The following is a 7,735-nucleotide window of genomic DNA, read 5'->3' as shown; positions in this document are numbered from 1 at the left end:
GTGATCCCCGGGGAGCTGTGCCAGGTGTGATCCCGGGGAGCTGTGCCCAGGTGTGATCCCCGGGGAGCTGTGCCCAGGTGTGATCCCCAGGGAGCTGTGCCCGGATGCCCGGGTGTGATCGACAGGGAGCTGTGCCCAGGTGTGATCCCCAGGGAGCTGTGCCCAGGTGTGATCCCCAGGGAGCTGTGCCCGGATGCCCGGGTGTGATCGACAGGGAGCTGTGTTCGGATGCCTAGGTGTGATCCCCAGGGAGCTGTGCCCAGATGCCCGGGTGTGATCGACAGGGAGCTGTGCCCGGATGCCTAGGTGTGATCCCCAGGGAGCTGTGTTCGGATGCCTAGGTGTGATCCCCAGGGAGCTGTGTTCGGATGCCTAGGTGTGATCCCCAGGGAGCTGTGTTCGGATGCCTAGGTGTGATCCCCAGGGAGCTGTGCCCGGATGCCCGGGTGTGATCGACAGGGAGCTGTGCCCGGATGCCTAGGTGTGATCCCCAGGGAGCTATGTTCGGATGCCTAGGTGTGATCCCCAGGGAGCTGTGCCTGGATGCCTAGGTGTGATCTCCAGGGAGCTGTGTTCGGATGCCCTGGTGTGATCCCCACAGGGAGCTGTGCCCGGATGCCCGGGTGTGATCCCCAGGGAGCTGTGTTCGGATGCCCGGGTGTGATCCACAGATAGCTGTGCCTGGATGCAGGAGTGTGATCCCCAGAGTTCTGGGAGGGTCTCTGGGTGTCATAGTCTCCAGGCTCGGTGAGCAGGTCCCCCTCTCAGCTCCACCAGTGGGGTTCTCAGCCGGGCTGCTGAGCTCCCCCCTTTTGTGACAGGATCTCTGTGTCGCACTTCTGAGTTTTGTTTTCTTTTAAAGGTGTAAACTCCTACTTGAATGAGTTCATATGATATGAAAACTGACGCTTCATGAATAATTTTAAGTAAACTTTAGTATCACAAAAGACAAAAGGCTGTGATAGGAAGGAAATACAACATGGAACAGAATCGATGGAAAGCCATCACATTTGAGCACATGTGTGGCTCGGAACCTGCAGGAGAAAGGCCCTGGGTTAGGGTAGATGGTCATCCAGGATTTCCATGCAGCACAGGCTGCCCGGACATCCGCGACGACGGCCGCACTGTGATCCCCATTATAAATTAATAGGTAGTGTCAGAACCTGCCTGGCGGGAACCGGGCACGGCAGCTTTGACTGTCCAGTGCATCTTGTATCATCCATCAACATTTCTGGCATTGGAAACAAAAACGGCCCGCATTGTCCTCAACATAGCTGCTTCAACTGTGAACCTCAGCCTAATTAGACGTAAAGGAGATTGTCCTCAGTCAGTAAGAGCTCCTGGGAGACGGGAGAGCTGTGGCGGGCCAGGGCCGGGACAGCCACCGGCACAAATCACCGCAAGCTTGACCCAGACCTGTGATTTGTTGAAGTATGCAAATGGCCGAGCACCTCAGCGGGCCTGGAGCCTGGGACCACTGAGGATCAAGGCACCAGTGGGCCCCGCCCGTGTTCTCCCCACTGACTTTGATCCAGGACTGCTCTGTGCAGGGGAAGTGGCGTGGAGCTTGCGGCCACTGCTGTGAACCTTGGCATTTCTGGACAGTGTGACTCTGTCCCAAGGCCCACGCCACTCAGTTTTCAAGGGTACGTAGGAGAAGCAAGAATGTGTAGAACGCCGGCCGGGAGTTTGGCCTAGTGGTAGAGTGCTTGCCTAGCATGCACGAAGATCCGGGTTCGATTCCTCAATTCCATATACATAAAAAAAAAAAAGCCACAAGTGGTGCTGTGGCTCAAGTGGTAGAGCTCTAGCCTTGAGAAAGTCCAAGGACAGTGTCCAGGCCCTGAGCTTAAGGCCAGGACTGGTGCACACACACACACACACACACACACACACACACACACACACACACACAGAATGCATAGAACTCATCTTCATGAACAGGGAGAATCGACGTTATCCAGGAAAGACAACCAACCAAAGACTTGGCAAAGCATTTGCAGCCAGACATGGTACAACATGCCTGCACAGCCAGCTCTCTCCAGAGCCCGAGGCAGGAGCCCTCAGGAGCAAGACCTGCCTGGGCCACAAAGGAAATCCTGTCTCAGAAGTCCTGGGTGGGCTATAAGACGTGTGCTGAAAAGGTTTGCGCCGTTGCGGTGCTGTCTCAGGGTTCAGGGCTCATTGCAAATGAGTTTCCAAACTGAGCGATAAGGAAAGCGTTGGGTCGGATGATACTGCTTCGGAGCCAATCGATGAAGACGAGATGTTACGGCATTTACAATCTGAGCCTCACCTAAATCCTTTCAAAACTAGGGTTTTTGTTTTTAACACATACACCATCAGTTTTATGAAATTCCAGCATTTTTCACACATTAATCCTCTAATTCTTTCCACTTTATTATCTGATGCATGTATAAATGTTCAACATCCTGGCCACAAATTTCTTTGGGTGGGAAGACATTTTTCATGTTTGGTTTACACGCACAGCCTGCACTGGTGGTTGTTTCTTTCTCTTTCTGGTGTCTGTTTTCACTTGTCAGAAGAGTGTTGTGATTAGCTAGTAAATCTGCCTTCTTGAGGAATAAAGATGGAAGGAGAGAGCGCGCCCTTCAACTTTCCGTGGAATTGTAGAGAACGGTTGGTATAATCACAGCCCCATCTTTATCTCCACTTAGAGTTGGCCTGGTGAGAGAAAAGGCAAACTTGGGTGAAGGGCCCTGGGAATGTGAGGAGCAGGTAGGGAAGGCGGTCAAGCATTCTTTCCTTTCTGGAGTCGCTGACCTGGAGGAAATGAAAGGGCATTTGCTCTGGCTCCGCTCCGCAGGGCTGCTCAGGTCTCTCGCATGTCGGCTGGGAGAAGCCCTGCTAATGATGGATGTCGCAGACTCGGTCCAGGAATGGTAGGGGTTTACCGGGGAGAGCGTGGAGTGCCACGAGCGGCGTGTCGCTGGAGGAAGAATGGCTGACGACAAGAACCGCCCCCCCTCAGCTCTGCATGGCTGGGTTTTGAGGTGGTCACAGGATGACAGGCGTCTAAGGGCTTTTACGGATTTAATCGATTAGATACGACATCTCTGGGGAAAGAGCACTAACTTCATTCTAGCCTTAGCTTCCCCACCTCGTGGCTCCATTTCCTGTTCCACGGGATGTCCCTCTCAAAGCTGGGTGTGGGGAAAATGAGTGAATCAGTCACTGGACAGGAGCCATCTTCCCTCACCTTCGCTCAGATGAGCCCCCCTTGCTTGTCCACGTGAGGGACAGGAGAGGAGCCTTCGTTCTCACGACGTGCTCCAGGCTGGGCTCAGACCTCCTCCTGAGAAGCTGGGTGTGCTTTTGACCCAGGGCAACTGGAGATTTCCAGGATCAATTCGTGTGCAGCAGAGGAAGTGGTAAGCACTCCACGAGAGTGAGGAGAACTTCTGCTTCATGCTGAAACTCTCTGAGGAAGGGTTCGTGGAACACAGCACGCCTGAGCTCAGGCCACTTGTGTGGAAATGAGGACTGGACGGGACCATCTGTAGTGTGACCCGCGTTTCCAGACCGATATTTTCAGTAAGCACATAGGAAATGCTGGACATTTCTCTCACAAAGAGAAAACACATATTACACCTACCATGGCAATTTCCCAGTGAGCTTGACATCTCGTTTAGAGTTAGTTCACTCCTGGGCCTTGATTTCTACAGGTCTCTTTCTCTGATGCTGGGAAAGTTCGGGAACCTGCCACCAGTGGGTGACTAACTTTGGGCAGCACAGAGCAGCTGATTCATCTGGCTTCCTATCCACAAGGCCTTCAAGAAACAAGCTGAGGGGTCACTGAAGTGCAGTCACTGCCAAAATTCCTGGCACACTTGTGATTTCTTTTAAAGAAGATTCTGTTTCCCATTAAAACCCCATGCAACACATCTGTCTGCTAGCTCTAGTGAAGGAGTAGAAAAGTGCAGCTAAGATTCACGAGGAGGTAATAGAAAAACTAAGGAGTCAGGACTTTTTCCTCCATTTAATAATCAATTTGGAAGACATTAAGTTAGAAAAATCGAGGTCCATATTAAATCCTATACAGGTATTCTTTGTCTCAGAGATGGAGGAAAGGAGCCCTTGGGGAGAATGTAGTGTGGGTTCTTTTAGTTTTTTTTTTTTTAATTTTTAAGACAGATTTATTTTTTGAAACCTGGCCATGTATTTCCTCTGGGTGTTTTGTACCTCAAGAGCAGCCTTGGGGGGTCATAGGGAAGCTGTGGCCTCGGACTTACAGATTCTGTCATGCCGCTGTCTACAACGCTGGCTGAAATCTTTGCTGGCTGACTGGCTGGGAGCACAGACTTGGCTGGGGGTTTAGACGTGTTTGGGGGAGGGAGTGTGATATCCAGACAAAGGAATCTGGTCCCTTCCAATGCTGTTAAAATTATTTGCTAAAATACTTCCAGCAACTAAGGAAGGAGATTCTTCCACCGTTAGTTCACATGTGTAAACAGGCATGGTCTTCACAGAGAACTTTTCCTGGCCCCGTGTCCCCCTTTAAACCAGGTTATGCATTCCTGTTTCCTGTCCCCACAATTCTCCTCACCCTCCCCTCGTACGGTGACTGTGGGAGCCCCCCCAAGATCCTATGGAGAAGCCAGGGGAAGCCGGGCCCTGAGGTGCCCTCACAGCCCGAGGTAGGCCCCCGGGCCTGTGCCCCGGTGTGACGGGTCCTTCAGGTTGAGAGATGTTGAAGGAGGTAGGGGACAAAGAGCCTGACAATGCTCCACCAGAACACCAGAGACCTACACGCACATTGGTGGTACGCAAAGATGATCAGGCTTTCCTGGACCACAAGCCTCCAGCCATTACACAATCGCTTAACTGAGTGCAGACCCACGGTCTTTCACCCCATGGCCCCTCTCCCCGACCTCCCATCCTCTCTCCCCCAACTCCCACAGTCCTCCCCTGCCCAGCCACTACCACCCCCATGGACCCGCTGTCCAGATGCATGACCTTTGTACAGGAGGGTGGCCTTTGACCCTGAGTCCCAGGTCTCAACTCTTACCTGGTCAAAATGGTAGCCACTTTCTAAGGCTTAGAGAAGTAAAATGCTCAAGATGAGGGAGCCGACGCATGGGGAGAGGGCAGGTGGGAGAATGCAGTCGTAATATCCAATGACCACACAGGAAAATGGAGGGGCTGAGTGGGGCTGGGAGGTGGGGAGACGTGGATCCAGATACATCGTGCTCACAGGAGGATGCATTGAGTTCAAACCTCTTTGTACAGCTACTCAAAGATAAGGATGAATAAGACAGCAACACACCATCCGCCCTCTTGCTTTCGAGGAAAATGGCTTCCCTCCATGCATTAATTGGCCACTGCCACCCTCACTATATTGGTGTAAGTCCCTCTTCGTGGCTGTCTGCTGGTGTACAGCCCACCGTGGATTGCGCCGGGCCATGCGTGTACTGTATTGTCATTGAAGTGACCTCTAGTACAAAGTACGAGGTACATGTGGCTCTCCCACATGTACAAGAGATGAGGTTTTGCCCCATCATTTCAAGTCACTGCTGTTCTGTTTTGCTATTGTTTTTGACTTAGAGAAAGATTGTAAATTCACTCTAGTTTTCCAAAATACATGCTTCCATGACCTTTCCAGGCATTATCAACGTGCATTGCCATTCAAACGAGGTTCCAATAACAGCTCACGCAGGTGGCCTGGGGACTGTCTGGGTGCTGGTGGCATTTATGCGTTTCTGGGAAGGGCTTGCCTTTGGCGAATGACTCATGTTGAACTCATTCAAGGCAGTGGGGAAATTTACTCTTCAGTTTCATATCCAGCGCCCCTTTACCATCTGCCCAAAATACTCACCGAAACTGTATTTGCCTTACTTTATCTCTTTCCTGGGCTATTTACTTGTACTGGAAAACAGTTAAGTGGTCATATTTAATTCATTTTGATCCCTAAGCCAAAAAGCAATAACCCAAGACCACCGAGAAATAGCTTTGGCCTGATCTTACCCAGCATCCTGGCTCTTCTAACGATCCCCCCTCCAGGGGATATAAACTGCTCCACAAAGCAATCCCCAGGCCACCACAAAACAGAATGCAGGCCAGCTGAAAAGGTGTGTTCTGAGCTCTCTGGCTTTCTTGAATCTCCAAGACTCATCTTTGACATTTATTCAATTGCCTTTTTAAAATCTGAGTCTTCATTTGTGCATATTTGATTCCCAAGGAATAAATTCACTCAAATCTGCCAAAATGAGCCTTTTTAAAGCCTCTGTTAACAGCTGCTCTCAGACAGCAGCTGGGCCAGAGGCAAGTTGGAATGCATAGTCAACTTGTTCTTTCCCATCAGCGTTATGTCTTCAATGGCCATGATCTCTGTGAACACAGACACAGACTGAGCTGAGCTTTCAAAATGGGAAGTTTCTCCATTTCATCATCCACTCACGTGCTCTGTCTAAAAGATCAGAATATGGAGGCACAGAGAAAACTATTATCCATCTGGATGTCCAAGGAGCAGAATGTGTCACCAAGGAACCAAATCCAATTGCCAAGCTTTCATTCATTTAAAACCAGAAACTATTGCTTTTGTTGTTGAAGGAAAGGAGAGAAAGGAAAGCGCCAGGAGCCTCGGCCACCGCTGCCAGCGCAGCCATGCCAGAGCCGCGAGGAGATCGGCCGCCTGCCCTTTCTCCTCGCTGGCAGTCCACTTCCTTGGACTTGTTCCAACAATCTGTTCAAACCTGATGGATTACGATGAAGTTCTAGGCGTACAGAGACACGCCTCAGCCGAGGATATCAAAAAGGCATACCAGACACTGGCATTGAAGTGGCATGCAGATAAAAACCCTGAGAATAAAGAAGAAGCAGAGAGAAAATTCAAACAGGTACCTGACGCGTACGAGGTATTGTCCGATGCTAAAAGACGGGACATCTATGACAGACATGGCAAAGAGGGACTAAATGGCGGAGGGGGAGGCGAAGTCGTTTTGACAGTCCCTTTGAGTTTGGCTTTACATTCCGGAACCCAGATGATGTCTTCAGGGAACTTTCTGGTGGAAGGGATCCATTTTCATTCGACTTTTTTGAAGACCCATTTGATGACTTTTTTGGGGACCCGAAGGGATCCTCGAGGAAGCAGAGCCTGAGGTGCAGGCTCGTTTTCTCTGCCCTCAGTGGATTTCCATCTTTTGGAGGGGATTTCCTTCACTTGATGCAGGATTTCCTTCATTTGGCTCACTGGGTCGTGAGGCCTCACTTCTCCTCCTCTTCCACGTCATTTGCGGTAGTGGGATGGGAAGCTTCAAGTCTGCGTCCACTTCCACTAAAATAGTAAACGGCAGGAAAATAACTGCAAAGGGAATTGTTGAGAATGGTCAAGAGAGTCGAGGTTGAAGAAGATGGCCAATGAAAGTCCTTGACAATAAATGGGAAGGAGCAGCTGCTGCGCTTGGATAACTAGTAACTCAGCACGCATTTCACAGAAACGTTAAACAATAACAAGCACCATTGGAGGATTAACAGGAACATTTTTTGAAGATTTCAAACGAACTCGACTTTCAGTATAACTGTACCTAATCTAAAGTATTTATAAACAGCTCATCGGAGCCTCTATTTGTCATAGACTTTTGAGTTTATTGTTGGACCACACAATAGGACCATATTTTTTGTCTTTAAAATTGTTGTAATCTCTGTATGCACTTTGCTTTTTTATTAAACGTCATCCAAGGTGAGGCCGTGATTCTCGCGTAGCGCTAGGACACGA

At 50.2% G+C, this 7,735-nt stretch overlaps 1 pseudogene; it reads left to right on the top strand.

Annotated features, from left to right (window-relative positions):
* The first annotated feature begins 6,716 nt into the window (after positions 1-6,716).
* LOC150047554 (dnaJ homolog subfamily B member 6 pseudogene) lies at positions 6,717-7,432 on the top strand (annotated as a pseudogene).
* The last annotated feature ends 303 nt before the right edge of the window (positions 7,433-7,735 follow it).

The sequence above is a fragment of the Megascapheus bottae genome, chromosome 22 (genome assembly GCF_031878675.1).
Source record: "Megascapheus bottae isolate mThoBot1 chromosome 22, mThoBot2.hap1, whole genome shotgun sequence".
NCBI classification, from domain to species: Eukaryota; Metazoa; Chordata; class Mammalia; order Rodentia; family Geomyidae; genus Megascapheus; species Megascapheus bottae.
This window is presented reverse-complemented; position numbering and strand designations above follow the sequence as displayed.